The 20,554-nt window shown below is 33.9% G+C and overlaps 1 protein-coding gene across 4 annotated transcripts in view; it reads left to right on the forward strand.

Annotated features, from left to right (window-relative positions):
• LOC125067624 (furin-like protease 2) overlaps positions 1–20,554 on the forward strand; it is a 260,136-nt gene that overhangs the window by 159,034 nt on the left and 80,548 nt on the right. The gene's annotated exons all lie outside the window — the stretch shown is intronic.

Genomic DNA, 20,554 nt, shown 5'->3' on the forward strand with positions numbered 1-20,554 from the left:
CACAACCCTAATTATATAGCATCGCTACAAAGATCATACATTCTGTATATTACATACTAAAATTATTAGAGAATTGTCTGTATGAACAAACGTCGTAAAATAACCGGGTCGTATTGTATTTTCTTACATTTGCAACGACAACTTTTGTCGCGAACTGGACGTTTGTTTCAGTATAGTTTCTTGCTTCGTTTAACGTTACTGAGAGCGGACGATAAAGGACCAGACAAATATCGTTTCTAGTTCCGAACGTCTTTAGACGTGTTGCGATCAGTAGGTATTATTGAAACATTTAATGCTAAACTCTAATATCATTTTCTCTCTATAAATCGTCTTTATTTATTTTCTTCGCTGGTTTTAATTTGAGGTATATTACATAATAGATAAAAACATTTATATATACCGGAAGTTACGGACTTTAAAACTCACAATTAAAATTATATTGAATGTATTATCATATATGGCAACTTGTCTACTGTACATGCCAGTGTTGCCACATTGAATATTATAAAATCACTTGAGAAGGTAGAAATTCGCGTCATTAAATTGTTTTATGGATTAAGGTATATTGTTTTACATATCTTTTTTATAGTTTATAATTATATATATAATATTTTTTCAACATTTATTTCAACTTGGTGGCAGGGCTTTGTGCAAGCCCGTCTGGGTAGGTGCCACCCACTCATCAGATATTCTACCGCCAAACAGCAGTAGGTACTCAGCATTGTTGTGTTCTGGTTTGAAGGGTGAGTGATCCAGTGTAACTATAAGGGCCGTAACATCTTAGTGCCCACGGTCGAAGAACCGTTAATATTTCTTACAGCGCCACTGTCTGTGGGCGGTGGTGACCACTTTCTATCAGGTGGACATAAAAAATAAACAATATTCAATAATCTTATGTAAAAGTACGATTGTAAAATATGTACTTACCGTGTAATAAGACTAATTGGTCCTTGTTTTCGGTTGTGTTTAATTAGATTACGCAAGGAAGTGAATAAAATAAATTAATTGAATTCTTATGTAACTTGTAACATAGTTCTTATGCACGTTTCACTGAAATTAGACCTCGGTTCGCGTTGCACTTAAAGAAATACTTTCGTCATAATAAAAAAAACATGCTCATTTTTTTTTTTTATAAATTAATGAAATCGACATGTTCTAAGAAACGTATTCGCAACTGCGTGTCGAGGTGTAATCAAATAGTGTTTATAATAAAACACTTGCTATAGTTATTAGACTTAAACGCTGGAACAATTTCCAACTCATTTGGTAGTCGGGCGAGATCACGCGATGTGGCAAAACTTTACCTATATTCCCGTAATCGCTCGTAATTCAATAGGTTAGTGGGTTAAACAGCGTTGATCATAACCAACAGAGGTTAAGTTGATGATTCATAGGGATTGAAATCTATGGGAAACTTTGATTGGATTCAAAGTGTGTTGATGTTTTTCCTTCGAGCTGTTATTAAGAAACACTATTAATATGTAATAATGTGAGGAACTTTATAATATGTAACTGTGGGCTGATCGAAAAAGGACCTTAGTACCAAAATACAAATGAAGTTTAATTTAATTTAAGATAATAAATAATTAATTTCATAACGTTTGATGTTAAAAATAGTGACTAAGGAAACCAATGTCTGTTAGATTAAATTTCCATACACTTCCATCTTGAAACAGCATGGTGGAAGAAACTCTAAAGCTCCCCGGTATGAGACATTACTACCTTGAAATAAAAAACAGTCTATAAATGTTTTTATCTCAAGGTACTAAAATCGGTTCTAATTTACTTACAAAGTAAAGTAAAATAAGATTCTTCAAGATGTACTTAAAATTAACCTTAATCTGATACTGGAACTACTGGAGCTTTCGCAGCAGTACGATCTAAGTGCAGACATTTCAAGGTTTCCAGATTATTTTAGTTAAAATTGAACTGAATTCGGTAGTTGGTAAACTAAACCGAGTACCGGTTAATCTATAATGAGTTGAGGGGATCAAATAGCAATTGCTTCGCTCGCTGTACTTCTGTTTACAAATTAGATTAAGCAGACCTCGATCCCGGGACAACGTAATCTCGACTGATGGACCGTCGTATACCTAAATGTTTTGAAAACAAGCTATTAAGATAATGTCCTTAGACTGTCCAGTCGATTAAGGGCGAAACAAAACAGTGGGTTGTGTTTTTTGCAGTTTATGTACATTAGTACATTCATTAGTTCCAACGTAAGTTACGTTACTACTGAACTATTTATGAAATTTTGACTTTAATAAGAATTTTGATAAAAAATCTATCCAATATGGCGGATATCACGACGAGCAACAGATAATAATTGATTGTATAGAGCGTAGTGTATTTATTGTTGAATATATTCACGATTCGCAGATTATATTTATAATAATTTATGTTATATGTATAAATTAAATAAATAATATATTTTCATACGGTGGTAGGGCTTTGTGCAAGCCCGTCTGGGTAGGTACCACCCTCTCATCAGATATTCTACCGCCTAATAACAATACTCTGTATTTTTGTGTTCCGGTTACCTTCTAACCGTGAGTCAGCCAGTGTAATTCCAGGCACACGGGACGTAACATCTTAGTTCCCAAAGTTGGTGGCGCATAGGCGATGTAAGGAATGGTTAATTTTTCTTACAGCGCCTTTGTCTATGGGCGGTGGTGACCACTTACCATCAGGTGGCCCATATCCTCGTACACCAACCAATGCCATAAAAAAATACGTTTTCGTCAACGGCAAAAGTATAACCAAAGAGGTTTTATCCATCACCCGTGGCGGTGGAGTTCGCGGGGGCCACCAGCAAATATCTTTCCTTGGGTAAGTTGACTTAAGGTAAATGGTCTGCCTCAAATATTGCCAAATTATTTTCTCGTGCAGCTTAGTCACACAGTATGCCGCCCCCTATTTATGAAGGATGATAACGATGGTATATTATATGTTCATAGTTCGACGTTATATAAATTAATTGGAATACAATATAAATTGTAATAACATATTTTTTAATTACACCGACTTGGATTACGAGCATTACAACTACGGTATTGTTTTTTCCTGTTGAAATAAATTACATTTATATATATATAATTATTTATATGTATCGTATAAGGAAAAAAACAAATTTTAATTCCTCTTATTAACAAAGCAACGGCGTATGCTTGAATTTACAACAATGTCTATAAAAAGATTTTTGCTTACAATAAGCCCGTTTCCGGTCCATTGCATTTGAATACTTATATTTCGAATCCTTCGAATTTCCGGCTCTAAATGTGTAGGAAGAAGCGCCAATGACCTCAGAAGATATTTTTTTCATTTACGAAATAAAAATAGTCTCTATTCAGGCTTTTACATTATTGAATAGTTTTACAATATGGTATTAAATATAAAGATGTAATCGATATATTTAAATATAAGAAACTATTTTTATTATCAGTAGGTTTTGAATATATTTACTGGGAACCTTTAGGATTTATATGCAACATTTTAAATTACATTTGTCTGGGTTATCTTCTGTATGTGTGAGAGCAACAGAAGGTAACTTAAATATATTAAATAAATATAATTCAATTGTTTGTTTAATTTTAATGAAAAGTTTTGTATTTAATTTTATTTAAATTTAACTTTTTTAACGGTGACTTTTTTTTTTGGGCAAGATTTTCATAATGTCTCTGTACACGTGTCGTAGCTTAAATAGTTTCTGCGTATGAAGTTTCTACCTTTGTGTGTATAGAGGATGGAACGGAGGGAACAAACAAATGCCTTGTTATCATGCAAATATATGTCGTATGACAAAAACGATATTGCTTTTTATTTACAATAGCCTCTATTTGCGTCTGTTCCTCGGAAATATGTGTGATGCCTTAGTACAGAATAAATAAAGTTATGTTTTTCATTTTTGACTGACAACCGATAATATAGTACCTACTCTTGGGATGGTCGCAAGTTTAAACAACGATATTCTTCCAGATTCATTTAGTAACACTATTTTCATATTTATTTTACCCTCTAATCCGTGTTTCACAATACATCCCGTATTATATACAAATCTGGCCTATAATTCTAATTATCTTAAAAAAAAAAGTTAGAATTATAACAAAACACTGCCGCCTAGTTCGATTTCTTGACATTCTTCTTACCGGCCAGTATCAGATATTCGGCCAGTATTAATCGTGAAAAATTAAAATATTACATTACAACATATTCTAAAAATAGTCAATCGACATATTTTTAATTAAATTATTCTAATAAATTATAGTTATACAATGTGTAAAAAAAGTTACTCTAACAGCACATTTTTTGGTTTTTAATTTTTAGTGCAAATTAAATATTATCAAAAAAATATCCCTTAAAAAATTATTAGCTGATATTTATGATTGATACTCGTATTGCTAATTGTATATATGTATAAAATTTTTATTTAATGGTAGCGTACTATTTATTTCAACACACTTGGAAACTTAAACACACGACTATTTACCAGGGAAGTTTTAGTAAAAACAGAGACAGTTCAGCATTACAGTAATGCTGATATCTTATTGATATTCCCATCAGAATGAATGAGACTTATTATTAGAACCGATTTGTATCATTTAAATTTGTCTCAGGAAAAAAAAACGCTCCAAAAAAATGTTTCTGAAACTGTAATGAAAGGCATTAATGATTTTTTAAAAATTTTTGGATAACACAACAACCTACCGAAGATTTAAAGTGTTGTTATATTTATTACGAAATATTGGTGAAGTTCTTAATTTCAATTGCAGTCATCGTTGCAGAAGTTTCTTTTATTTCTTTATTTATTTATTTAATAATCTCCAACAATTATTAATCCTCCAACAAAGGATACACACTAAATACATATTTTTAAACTTAAACAATATAAGGGTTCCAAGTTGTGTGCTCCTTCAGTTATAGGAGACCAAAGCAAGCACTATTAGACAAAAAATATTTAAATCAAAGTTTAGTTTCACTGTTTATGTGAAAAAGAAAATTTCCCGAATCGTTTTTCGCCTCGACTGTAACATGATATGGTGCGACTAAGTTATTAATGACATGCGAACGGAACGTTAGTCCACAGTTAGAAATTACAAGATATAAAAATTGCAACTTAAAACTGCAATTTAAAACTAATTTTACTTGGTGATATTGCTCTGTGTAGGCTGTGTAGGTTAGGTGCCACCCGTTGCGGTTAAAAAAAAAGGGTTAGTACAATGACCGTAACTACAGACACAAGGTACATTACATTAACAGCCTGTAAATTTCCCACTGCTGGGCTAAGGCCTCCTCTCCCTTTGAGGAGAAGGTTTGGAGCATATTTCACCACGTTGCTCCAGTGCGGTTTGGTGGAATACACATGTGGCAGAATTTCGTTGAAATAAGAAGGTTTCTTCACGATGTTTTCCTTCACCGTCGAGCACGAAATGAATTATAAACACATGAAATTCACACACATAAATTCAGTGGTGCTTGCCTGGGTTTGAACCCGAAATCATGATTTAAAATGCACGCGTTCTAACCACTGGGCCACAAGTGACGTAACATGTTAATTCCAAAGGTTGATAGCGTGTTGGCATTGTAAGGATTGGTTAAATTTCCTAAAGAACCTATGACTTATCATCAGATGATCCATTTTTCCTTACGCTTACCTTTTTATATAAAAAAACACAACATGACTTTAACTGGCAAGCAATTTTGAAAACAATTTTCGTCTCGCCTGTGCCCGCGTCACTGAGACGTCATAGGACGACAATAGCAAAGGAGACAGCTATCTCGTCACATACTTGGAGACGGTACAATGTGAACCTGTTTGACTGAGATCCAGCATAACTGATCAAAGCAACGCATTAGCATGTACGATCGGGCGTGAAGCCTTCAGTCGCAGTTAAATTTGAATTAAATGCTCGACTGGAACAGGTACCGTTTCTATCGATTTTCTAGTCCAACGTTATATGGGTAACTTTAGTGTTCCATTTGTAACTTTGTCATATTATGACGATATTTCAAATGGGATTCAATGAAATATGATATTGCAAAAAGTGCTTTTATCAAATATCTGTGCTTGGGTATCGGTTTTTGTCCTTTACAGGTTGTATATATGTGATGAGTCTAGAGGCTAGTTAGTAAGTTATAATGTTGCAGATATTTAGGTGGGGTCAATATAAATGTAATGGGTTCGATGGTTTACTAAGAGAGTAGGGAAATAAAAGATTATTAGAGTAGATTTGGGTTGCGCACACACATAAAATAAAAAGCCTGTAAATTTTGCTGCTGCTGCGATTTGATCTTGTTTTTGTGAAAATGGTTTGGAGCTTACTCCACTACGTAGCTTCAATGCAAGTTGGTGGAGCAGATTTCGCATGCAGGTTATGATACATCATCTTACCGCCGAGCGCGAAAGCGAATTATAAACACTAATAAGAACATGCTCATTAAGTGGTGTTTGCCCAGGCTTAAACTCAGAATTATTGGCTCACACACACACTTACTTATACTCTATTCCAACCATAAGAGGAAAAAATCCTTATAAATAACATTTAATAGCAACTGGTCGAGAGCTTGATTATTCTATGATGTTCACTATGGATTTGCGTAAAAAAATGCCTTTGAACGCCGAAACTTATCGAAATTTTGAAAGTAAATTTAAAGTGGAATTAAATAGTTAAGTGTAATAGTGTATTATAAATAAATATATTTTAATCATAAACTCTTAGTTATTAGCAAATCGTACGTAAATCTAAGGTTTGTTTATCTTTTTTCCTGCTTCCATTGGAATAGGCTATACTACTTGGCTATATCGTATATTATCCTAAAAAATAAATATATCGTTTAAAATTGTAAACTATTGTCATAATTCGAATTAAAAAAATGTACACCATATATATGTATCAATAAAAAAAAAATATGAAAAAAGGTTTAAATATATTGATATTTTGTAAAAAAAAGTATTAGGAATAATCAGAACGAGTAAAATCTAATATCCCTATTCGTGGTTAAACGTCGAACGAACCAGAAAGATCGAGTGCCCATTGTGCCTCGATGGAACTTGACCCTGTTGAATCTGGGGTTACGAATGATCCTCTTACCTTACCAGCGCGTATTGGCTCAATATTGTCTCGCAAACAAATCTGTCTTTTGACTACCTGGTTGCAACTTGCAACGTACGTTCTGCTCTTCGATCTCGTAACTTTAAAGTCGTTATTCAAATTTGTTTCATAATATTTTTTGAATATATATTCGACGTGTTTTTTATTTTTAGCATATATCTGAGTTTACCTTCGTTATATATTTGTTTATTTAACACTTTATTATGCGGAACAGAAAGAAAAAATAGATAAAAAAATCAAAAGAGAACTTAGCATAGGAAGCAATCTATTCTTCCAGAATCTACAGAAGGATAACATAATTTAGATAGATAATTGAGATATTAATGTGTGTGTGTCCGATATATGAAGCATGTGTCCGTTCTTGGAGTCCAAAGGTTGCTTCATAGCAATTTTCATCGAATTCGATTGAGCAGTTTGGCCGCGACAGGTTCGGATATATTTACAAGGAACCTTCATTATTTATATCATACATTTTAAATTATATATGTCTTGGTTACCTTCTGTACCTGTGTGAGAGCATTTGTTATTTTTCTTGTGTTATATTGTTTACATCTTGTATTTACTAATCTTCAAATAACTAAAATTGTACATGGAAAATGGTTAAAATATATATATATATATATATATATATATATATATATATATATATATATATATATATATATATATATATATCCCGCTGAGTTTCTTTCGCCGGTTCTTCTCAGGTCCGAGGTGCTAAATTCCGAACCGGTGGTAGATTTTTGACAATCAATAAGCAAGTGTAAACACTTCTATATTGAATAAAGATTTTTGACTTTGACTTTGACTTCTACACGAGATTTGCTATAACGTCTGCCTATGAAATATTTATGCAAATAAACAATAATGATATTCTTTAATAAATCACTCCCTATTGATAAAATTAGTCACGAATCGCAAAAAAAAAATGCAAAAAACTTTATAAAGTATATTTATTTGAATAGCAAGCTTACCTCACGCTTTACCTAATCCTTTATTTTTTATCTGTCCCCGACATTCGCGATGTTTTTAATACAATCACTTGTTTGTACTTGTACAATGGAAACATTATTACTTTTTGTACCGTTTCTAAATGCAGCAACATTTATAAAAGGAGATTTTGTTATAGCGAATGGAAAGACGTAGCGTCCGCGTCCGGCGCAGGCGTATGCAAATAGGGATCTATTCGTTATTGTTATAAGGGCTATTATGCTCTACTCTCGTTTTAAATGGTGGATAGATTCTAAAAGATGCTCTTTACAATGTACGACGTCAGCTACAATCTTGTCAACGCGCGGTGACACAAAAGAACTCGTCAAGTTAGAAATATATGTCGTAAATTCCAGTAACGTTGACCGTCACGAACTGTTTTTATTTACGAAAAATCATATTATTAATGTTTCTGAAACATCTTTCAGTCAGTCAGTTCAGTTTTTATAATCAGACTATAGTAATCTCTCATTGGTCGTTTATTGCATCATCGGCTGCAACCAACCAATGACAATTTAGATTGAAGGTAAAATTAGTTATCTTGACATTGATCTTCGTTTCAGAAACGACAGGTCAGTGAAACAGTTCATTGACACTAAGCCTCTTATATATAATTAACAACAATAAGATAATCTTGTATTGTCATTACCAATATCAGTAATGGCAATATCATTGGTAATGAAAACAAGCGATCAATTATGAATATTGTTAGAATTACTGACGCGATATAACAATTTCCCAATAACGATTGTACCGCAAATTGTGTAGTGACGATGAAATGTTATACCCTATTCAAGTTAGCTTGATCTTTTTGACAGACGGACATAGTGATGAGAAACAGAAAATGTAACATATATAATAGTCGATGGAATGATGGATTGCGTAATTCAAATTAGAATTCATTTTTTTTTACTTATTTTTCTAAAATGATTTATACCAGCTAAAGATACCCCAACCTCTAGCCAAAGAGACCCCAACCAAAAGGATAACAAGGATTTTTGTAATCGATATTTGTAGCAGTTACTGCCTGTCATTCGCGTTCCTTCCGTCCTACCGATGTAACATTGTACAAGCGTCTATTATTTTCAGTGTTTCTATTTAAATTTTACTTTGAAGCAATAACATATAACAGAAAAAGTCTTATAATTTTCGGATAACGCTTGAATCTGTAGGAACTTTTGTGTTACACATAACAGTTTTGTGTTACATATTTTTACAATTTTTAAAATCATTAAATTAAGAAAATAATATGTTCGCCATTGCAAAGTTGTGTCGATAAGAAAAAATTACATTTGTCAAAAATATCAAGCTATCTTGTACAGGGTATATTAATCTAATATAAACAGAGACCGGTATTATGCAAGTTTCAGCTTTTAAGCCGTCCTTTATCATACGAGTACATTAACTCTTCAACATAATTCATTCCATATTACGATACAGACGGTACGTTTTTGTTATAGTCAGGTTAACACGTTTGGCCAACTATAAACAATGATATTTATTAGACACATGTATTATAAAATATAACATGAATTTTTCAAGGAAATATTTAAAATAATTTGAAAATATATATCTAAAAGTTCGGACATTTAAAACCTTAAAAGCGTAGTTTGTCTCCGTCTCCGAACCGAAGTACATGAAGTGCACTGCAACGACGCAACATCGACCGCACCTCGCCTCGTGCCGCAGCATAATAAGCCATCTTAATAATTCCTTTTGTTACGAGTACTCTTCGTCCATGAGATACGATGCGGGACAAAATACTTAGCTATATATTTTTTTGCGACTGCTTCATTAAATACAACGATGGGGACGAAAATGAGTTAATTACAAAAATATTTAGAAAATGTCCTACGCTGGACAAAGGCTCTCCTTTTGAGGAGAAGGTTTGGATCTTATTCCACGTCGATACATATGTGCCAGGATATCATAGAAATTAGAAACATGTAGGTTTCCTCAAGATGTTTTTCTTCGCCGAGCTTGAGATGAATTTTAAATGCAAAATAAGCACATGAAAATATAATATAAATGTGAAAGTAACCCTGTCTCACTGTTTGTTACGCTTTAACGGCTAAACCACTGAATTGGTTTTAGAAGATGAAAATTGTAATGAACCGAACTTGAACCCCAAGAAAAACAATTATATGTTTATTGTACAATAAACCCATAATATTATATACCCTTGTGGAATTGTTGGGAATGATATCTGGTAGTTTAAATCATGCCATAAAAGCATGATATATTTAGAAAATAGCGAACGGTCAACCTCGGCTCGTCTGCGAGAATCACCTTTGTTCGAGCTCAAGCTTTATACCACCAAAATAAAAATAAACAATGTAACAATGAAAACGGCTGCCGGCGTTTGATTTTTAAATTCGAGCATTTACAATTTCCGTAAATCCTCATGCATTGCAATGCTCCTGCCAATTCATTATCGTTTCATGTAATGGTATTCAAATGTGCTCTTTTAAAAGTGAACAGTGTTAATGTTTTTTTCTTTTTTATGTTCACATCTTCAAGTAGAAGTAACTTTGATGATGATGTCTGACCGATTTTTGCCGCGCTGGCTAATCTCAAGAGAGACCAGTCAACTACGCAAGACATATTGTTCACATTGTGAACAAGTATGTGTGCAAAAACAGGTCTCTATCACCTGACTCTCATAATCAGATGGGCCGGCAAATTCAACACGACCGAAACTAGTTCCGGCGTAGGAGTAACGGCTTTAGGTTCATTTCAGGGTATGGGAATGCGCTCACTTCGAGCTACCGGATTCCGTGATGTTTGAATTTTTTGCCAAAAAGAGCCCAACAACTTTTATCAGTTTAACCCGGGGTTTGAACCCATGCTCTCGGGAGCTGCTGCTTTATATCTAGCCATCGGGCGAATACGTGTATATTGACTATGTACATAGTAAATAAATATATTTTAGTATAACTATATTGATATGTGAAGACTAGTCTGGGCAGGGACCACAGAGCGGGCTGGTTCAAGCAGTCATTATCGATTGATTACGCAAACGTCTTCCTGCGATTATATTACTTTATGCACCTCCGTCCGCTTTGACATTGTGGAACGGTTATTCAAATTATATTTGAATGTATATGGTTTTTAAATTGAATCAGTATTGAAGATCTGTGCGTCATTAGACGTGCCTCCATTATATCCAACGTGACCTTAAAGAAATGTTCGTTTATTTTCGACTTACACATTTATTTACTTTCAATTTAAATGGAATTGTCGTATTTTCAATCGAATAAATACTTATACGAAATTTCTTCGTTAAACTTCGAATCAGCTAAAAACATGTATAACGCAAAACGTCGCGTTTGCGTTTTCAACTTTTCAATGGTTCCAAATTACATGATGTTTTTCGCTTATTTGTTGTTTGAAAAGGTCCCCGAGGTGAATTTATCCAACCGGTGCGTTACTTAAATTAATATTAAAGTTTCAAGGCTTATGAGATTTATACAGGGAATTTAGCATTACATTGGTGGGTAATTGTGCATGTGCCTGTGCCTGTGTAATGTAATTAGTGTCTTTTATTTAAGTCATAAATAGGAAAAGGTTTTTAATAATGTTACTATTGTCGATTATCATTATCGAAATAATATTTCTTATATAACTATTCGTATATAAAATACATGATAGTATTTATTTTTAAAATATAAGGTGGCGGAAGGCCAAATTGGCCATCCGATGACATTTTACATACATTACATTACCGGCCTGTAAATTTCCCACTACTGGGCTAAGGCCTTCTCTCCCTTGGAGGAGAAGGCTTAGAGCATATTTCACCACGCTGCTCCAATGCGGGTTGGTGGAATACACATGTGGCAGAATTTCGTTCGAATTAGACACATTCAGGTTTCCTCGAGATGTTTTCCTTCACCGCCGTGTTCGAGATGAACACACAATAAATACAAATTAGGCACATGAAAATTCAGTGGTGCTTGCCTGGGTTTGAACCCGAAATCATCGGTTAAGATGCACGCGTTCTAACCACTGGGCCATCTCGGCTCATACGACATTTTATGTAATATTAACTATTACTTATATCGCTAATGCGCCATTAACCTTAGGAACTAAGATGCTATGCCCCTCGTGCCTATAGTTACACTGGCTCACTCACCCTTCAAACCGGAACACAAAAATACTAAGTTTTTTTTTTAATTATTAATATCTGTTGAGTGGATGTTACCTATCCAGACGGGCATACACAAAGCTCAAGTGAATATCTCATCAGAGAACCCTAATTCGTTAGATTTTTGCCTTTAAACAGAAGTCTATACAGCGATCATCCATATTTCAATCGTTGAAAAAAGGCAAAATTGCGTACAAACTTGTAACGTAAGTTACACCCTCTCAGGTGATGATGAACATTTAATTCATTAACACAGGCCTAAATACCGATTTCCATATTTCTATCATTAGAAATTCTATATAAACTTTCACCCCTCTTGTTAGGAGTTTTGAAAAAACCTCTTACTGCTCACGTTCCATATGGAAATCTTGTGAAAATTTTCATCCTGTTAGACCCATCGATTAAGAGTGTGCATTCTATGTCAATTTAAAATGTTCTTAAGTGAGCTTGGGTGAGGATATCATGTACTCGTAACGTATTGTTCAACACTCGGCTTAAACTTTACTTACAATTGGGAGCCACTGGTGCATATGAAATGTTATACAAAGTTAATCTCACAAAAAAATGGTCGCCATAGCGGAATTCAGAAGGATATTACAATTATCACGAGTAATAGGTGTACTTTGAAAATATCAACCGGCTATACTGTTCATCGTCTTTATCAAGTACCTTTTAATTTTCTTTTCTATGATATATATAATTATACATAATTACATATGTAGGCAGAAAGGCAATTGTCTCACCTGGTAAGTAAGTGGTCACTATCGACCATCAACATTGGCGCTGGGAGAAATATTAAATATTCAGTATTACACCAATGCGCTGGAACGTAACTATGTTACATCTAATGTTGTCTTAGATTTTCGCGATTATTACACATTGAAATAAAACCTTGAAATAAAAGTCTGCCCGTGACCACGAACACTGCAAAGTGCTCGAAACGTCGGGATGTTAAAATAATTAAAATAATTAATATACGCGATTAAATCCGTTAAGAACTAGTTTTATTTCTATGTTACATCTCTTGTGTCTGTAGTTACACTGGGTCACCAATACTCGGAACAATAATACTGATTATGACTGTATTTTTTCTTGCCGGTTCTTCTCGGTAGAATCTAAATTCCGAACCTTTACTTTAATTTTGATTTATTGCTGTTTGGCGGTAGAATAACGAGTTGATGGAACCTAACCAGACAGGCTGGCACAAAGACCTACCAAAAGTAATCTCTTTATCTTTTTTTTTCTCTATTTAAATTAATCAAATTGTTGTGTTTATTTATTTATATTTACAAAATATTAATGATCAGATGAAACTAAACGGCATGTTCCAAAACAATTCTTCAACACGTACTCACAAAGGCGCGCCGAGAAAAATAGTGTAATGTTGTTATTTGTATTACTTCCTCAGTTTCCGTAATGCAGGAGTTTCTTTGAAACTTCCAGACTCATTGAAAATACATTATTTTTCTGTTAGTGCGAGATCGTGCCAATGTTGTCGCCTCCAAGTTCTGCTCAAATGAACACATAGTAATGGCTTTCTTCTCAAGATTCTTCGTTTATTTTCAGCCTTTACATTTCGCTATGCGATTTTACTCGAACATGTTTCTATTCTCGTTTATTGGTGTGACCTTCTTTTGTTTTTAAATTTGTTTCTCTAAGTTACGTCTGCATTGACTGTATATATTTTGTGTAAAGCTTTGTATGAACATTTACATAATGTGTTGTAGTAGATTTGTGGCATGCATTTGCCCCTTCATATAGTTTTTAATGTCTGCTACGACTTGCGGAATACCTCTTCGTACTGTTGGGTACTATGCCAGAGATATTCACTGGAGTGTAAACAACTGTGCAAAGTTTTACAATTTATTATGTGTAAGATTTAAGTGTAAAATAGCAACGTAAGAACAATGATAGCGTCTGCTCAATTAGTGAAGCGAACTCGCAACGGATAAATTAGTACAGCAGGTACTCAAAATTTATTACTTCATGGTATTGTCCTGTGTGTAGTAACTGATATATTAAATGTTTTGAATTTAAAATTTAAATTCAGATTTATACCATTTCCATTTAAAATGTCATTTAGCGAATTATGTACCTCAGTGTGTTAAGCTTTTATAAAAATGTATATTTTTAAAACTGGACTTGATTTTTAGCCCCAATACAAATTATAATGAATGAATGCATTAATGTTTTTTATAGCCGGCGTCCCTCGGGATGATGTAAGGATTCTAAAGATGGGCTATCATATAGCTATATCAAATTCTGTCCAGGCATTTAAAGCTTATAGAGAAGCATGTGAACTCACTGGTAGCCTATTCGAAAGAGGGATAAATATAAATAAACCTAAGATTCATGCTTTTTGCTCAGATATATTGAATACTGGTCACAGATCTTGATGAATATATCTTTATTTATATCACAACAGTATCTCACTTAGCTACTTGTGTTCGCTATAATTTTACTTCCAATGTTCCGATAATACCTTCGTCGACGTTCAATGCAATATTTTTTCGCAAATTCGTAAAGAATATCATATATTATTCAAGTTCTCAACCAATGACATCGCGTCGATTCGATGTCAAATGTTGTTTATTTGGCTTTTGTCCTATTGTGGTTGGAATAGCCCATGCATGAACCCGTCGGGGCGTGATCTCATAGCGCCCTTCGAAGGGACGGGGCGAGTATCGCTGATTTTTTATTAGGTAATCCGGCATTCGAATGCGCTCTTACATACCGCGCGAAAACGCAGGGTTGATAAAAATGCTTGGAGTTGGTATTTATTGATTTTCATGGAGCTTAAGTAGGTTTACTTATATATGTGATTTGATTTATAAAAAAGTGGAATTAGTTGCCATTTATTCTTGGAATAAATACAATCGGAATTGGACTTAGTTCTATATTTAAATTATTGTCCAAAAATCAAAAGTGGTTTTAGTTTATTTTGTTATTATAAAGTTATACTTAGGGTTGGATTTGGAACTATTGGTTCAAACTAAACCAGCTATTATTAATCCTATTAACAGTAGGCGATGTTTACCGCTTCAGGTTGCTTGGCTAGTTCTTGTTTACCTTCGTCTATACCTAACTTGAGGTCAAACATGTGCTGATTTAGGTCGAACCGTGCATGTTACTGTATGAAATAAATTGTAGGTACGAGTTAACTCGGTCGCCGGGAACCATGAGGTGTTATTCATAGCGTTATGCTTTGAATGCCCCGAATGAATTGATATTTTATTGATGGGGGTGATTTTATACGAGTGTACTGTTTTTTTGTTGTTATATTGGACCGGCCGTAGACATTGGCGCTGTAAGAAATATTAACCATTCCTTACATCGCCAACAGAGATAATTATTCTCTCTGTGAGCGTATTGTTAAGTGCGTCTATCAATCGCGTTACGCCTGGACCATCTAAAGATCTACTAAATCCTTTTTTCCTAATTTTATATCCAGTTTACCTTACTGACCTAGGATCAAAAAATATTCTTTTATTATAATTTTTATTAAATTCAAATATGATTTGCGATCTTTTTTTTTTTTAATTGTGTATTGCTGTTGGCCCTACGGCCTCTATAGCGTCACCGGGTGGAGTGACTTTGAGATCTAAGTTGTGTTAATGATATTTTATATAAAATTCATAAAGTTTGGTAGGTACTTTGAAAAAGTTCTGCTAAAGATGCAAAAAATATATGTATAACTGAATTGGTAACCCGTTTTGTTTTTATTTAAGTCGGTTAAAACTGTTATTCGTATAAAAACATTTTTTAAAAATAACAAAAAGAGTAAATTAATACAATCTCTTACAAAAACAAAATTTCAAACAATTTTTTAAAGAACATGCAAAACTTTTTTAACAATATATAAACCCTACTTTAGCCATATTTAATGAAAAGTCGATTATCATAATGAATTCAGGGAAACACGAGGGTGGACCGTTTAATAGAAAGACAGGAGACAAAAGGCTTATTTAAGCACTCGGGCTTTATTAACTTGAATCGTAAAGTGACATTTACATAAAATACTAGAGCCTTAAGTAGAAACGACAAAGTTAACACGATGATACGGATTAATTTAAAGATGAAAACGTCAACATATCACTACGTACCTTTTAATATTAGTTCTTTCAAATATCTGAAAAACCTCGTTAGTCTAGTTGCTAGCATATAAAACTATAGATTCAGGAAGTCCTAGGTTCAAATTCTGTCAAAAAAATCTCGGTAGCATGTAATGCGTTGTGCTCCCGTGTCTCGGGAAATGTTTAAAGCTTTCCCTCCAGCCGTGTTAGATTAACATCTCAATGAACTATGAATGAATAAATAGAAATTGTACCTTTTATATCTGTAATATCTTCGATATTCATGTATTGCTTCCAAAATAAGCCATTATTTCTTTTAAAAAGTAAAGGGAAAAAATGGTTATTGTGGGTCATATCCAAAAAAGCCGAGATGGCCCAGTGGTTAGAACGCGTGCATCTTAACCGATGACTTCGGATTCAAACCCAGGCAGGCACAACTGAAATTTCAAGTGCTTAATTTGTGTTTATAATTCATCTCGTGCTTGGCGTTGAAGGAAAACATCGTGAGGAAACCTGCATGTGTCTAATTTCAACGAAATTCTGCCACATGTGTATTCCGCCAACCCGCATTGGAGCAGCGTGGTGGAATATGCTCCAAAACCTTCTCCTCAAAGGGAGAGGAGGCCTTTATTCCAGCAGTGGGACATTTACGGGCTGCTAATGCTAAAAAATGGGTCATATCTAAGAGATAGACATACACCATCGCGGACTTTCAAGACCTTTTTAAGGTGTACAATACTGTAGTACATTATTTTGATCTATATTGTAGGTTTCAGTCTACGCTTGCAATGGAAGCGCATAAAATGTCTTTATTTACGACATCACATTAGAAACCTCTAAAATGATCAGTGTTTATCTAGTATATTGTACATGTATTATACATATAAAATTTCCTCTTGAATCACTCTATTAATTTAAAAAAAACGCATCAAAATCCGTTATGTAATTTAAAAGATCTAAGCATACACAGGGACAGTCAGACTTATTTTACTATGTAATGAAGAAGAAGCACTTATGAGCAAGCAAAAAAAATTTTTTAATATAGTAACCGGATTTATGTCAATAATTTACTAGGTCATAGTAAGTCCATGGGTGCTATAAACAAATCAAGTAGTTGGTGGATCAAGTAGTTAGGGGATCAAGTAGTTAGTGGATCAAGCTGTGGATTAGTAGCGAGGCAGTATCTTACCAGATAATTGACAACCGATGCATACGGCTAGGAAGTAAGCATACTGTACAGAGCGTGATTAATCGTCACCCTGAGAATGGTGCTCCCATACTGTTGTTATAATTTTTTACTATGCGTGCCCGCGACTTCGTGCGCGTTGATTGAATTTAAGTTATTTGGATATTGTAAAGTGATTTTATTTTTATTCTGTATATAATTCTAAAATAAAAGTAGCCTAAGTTACTCCTTATTAGATCAGCTATCTGCCAGTGAAAAGTCGAAATCGGTTTAGCCGTTCCAGAGATTAGCAGGAACTAATAGACAGACAGACAGACAAAAATCGTAAAAAATGTTATTTTGGTATATGTACTGTGTATAAATAACTATGCATTTAGTAAAAATGGGTTATTTTAATATTACAAAAAGAATTTTGTCACAAATTTTAGCAGATCAAATGTGTATTGTTATGTAAAATTATTAGATTAGTGTTAGGGATTTGCGCTAGCTCGTCTTAGTTACTACCTAGTCATGATATATTCTAGCGCCAAGCAGCAATACTTGGCATTGTGCTCCGATTTGAAGAACGAGTGAGCTAGTGTACCTACAGGTACAAGGGGCAAAAGTTTAAGATACCAGGCTTGATAACGGATTGGCAGTGTAAGGAATTGGTCTTTAAACGTTTATCTTCACTATGAAAAAAAAAAACATATGTTCCATTTTTGAATTTTAATGAAAAATATCACTATCAAAATGTATTCTGCCCGGTTGGTTTCAAATAGATTGGAGAAAAAAATTATGTCGGCTTATATATTGTTAAAATCTTATATTCTTGTCGTTATTTTCATTTGATTTGCATTATACGAAATATCCAAATGGGTTCTCCTGGCTTACATCGAGTTAGCGCTGCGCTAAAGGAGACCATTAGGAACTAAACATACATCATGGTTAAATTCTAAATCTGGTTTTTAGATTAAACAACAAATTGCCTCGGTTGTTCCATGATAATCCTTCGTTCTGGTACGCTGGTACAGCGTGCTCCGCGTAAGCTTCGGTTAGATTTAGTTTGAGATAGGACCAATATAAAGGTTGTGTTGTTTTTATATATGCAATATTTTCAATTTGAACACACTCGAAGTACAATCCTATTTGCTATAGGCATAAGATTTATTATTGTATGGTTTAATATGTTAACTTAGTGATAGGGCTTTGTGCAAGCCCGTCTGGTTAGGTACTAATATTTCATCATACATTCTAGAACCAAGTAACAATGCTATAGATTGCAGTGTTCCGGTTTGAAAAGCTGACGAGTCAATGTTATTTATGGCACAAGAGACATGTGATCTTCGCTATCTCGATCCAATGGAATCAGTTACCTCATAGAAAGGTAGGAGTTTTATTTGACAAATTAATCAAATGGAACTCAAAAGAGTTGAAACCTTCAGATTTTAACTTCGTAAGAACCTTCACCTTTTTAGATACAAACGATTCAAAATACGATACAATCCGGTACAAAACTAAGTCTACGAATGCAACTCATAAAAGTTGATTATTATATACTTCATGTTTAACTTCACACAGGTATATTTTCAACGTTTAGTTTGGTCCTAAGAAGAGGATTCGGCGCAGTCCAGGACATTCATCTTGAAGCCTTGATATTAAATTCTCGATCCTGTATGTTTAAATGTAAAATTTGCGTTGCACTACCAGCCTGTAAATTTTCCACTGCTGGGCTAAGGCCTCCTCTCCCTTTGAGGAAATGGTTTGGAGCATATTCCAAGACGCTGCTCCAATGCGGGTTGGTGAATTGATATTGAACTACTTCAAAGTATTTAGGACAAATTTAATGTGACCCAACTTAATTTCAATCAGAGAGAACGACCAAAGAATATGCAAATACGCAAAGCAAAAAAAGGTTCGCATATCCAATTGAAATGTACGCGGGGCGAATATTCAACGTGTCCAAAATAAATATGTGGTGGAGGGTTATTAAGTCGTAAATATTTTGACTCCTCAGTCCCGTAGCATTAATGGAATTATCCCTTCGCGATCTAAGTAATTTGGGCGTCCATCCCTTTTAACTTTTGCCAACAGGTCGATGATTGAGGTACGAATTTAAAAATGGAATCATATAATTTACATAAAAATAATCTGCATGTGGAATTGATGAGAGATATATTTATTCTACTAATATTTTAAGCTAGTAATCCGACTGATATGGAACCTTACATACTATAATCCTTACTAATATTATAAATGCATTATGGAGTTTGTTTATTTGTTAGTTTGTTACGCTATCATATCTCAACCCTTTGCGTACAATATTGTCAGCACAAAAAATGGCATTGGGCAAGGGCACACCTGAACCAAACCAAGTGATTCACTTTCAAATACGCTTTGTTTGCTGTGATTCATGCATAATCATGAGCTACGAATATCCATATGTCTAATATTTGTAGTTTGACGTTCTTCCATACGAAGCATCTTAGGCGATCCTGAATCCTGAATTTTATCATCTTAGGCGAGGAATTTTTAACAAATATTTTAACAATTGTTCTTAACTCATTAACAGAAGCCTAAGTACCGATTACCATACTTCTAACATCAATAGTGACGAATTCCCATACGAACTTTCATCCTCCATTTAATCCCCTAAGGGGAAGTATTTTGAAAATATCTTTCTTGCGTTCCATAATAAATTCCTGTTCTTAATTTAACCCCGCTAAACCAACCGGATTATGCTGTGTATGTCAGTCAGACATGTTCATGTTATAATTGTTTATTATTATTATTGTTTGAGAAGTAGGAGAGGAAGATCACTGCCACTTACACAAAGCTCGATACTAATTATTATAAAAAAGTGTTAGGAGGTAAATCTTTAAGTTAAGTGTGTGCAAAGTTAGGTTATTATAATTAAAAATAAAACCAATAATTCGTTTCCTATGTGGTTGGGTAATAAAAAAACATTAAAACAACAATTGGTATGATGGGTATATACCGCATATGAATATATGATTAAAACTGAGCATTTTACCGCATGGGGAACTTTATATGGGTAATCCTGATGAACAGG

This window comes from Vanessa atalanta, chromosome 12, assembly GCF_905147765.1.
Source record: "Vanessa atalanta chromosome 12, ilVanAtal1.2, whole genome shotgun sequence".
Taxonomy (NCBI): domain Eukaryota; kingdom Metazoa; phylum Arthropoda; class Insecta; order Lepidoptera; family Nymphalidae; genus Vanessa; species Vanessa atalanta.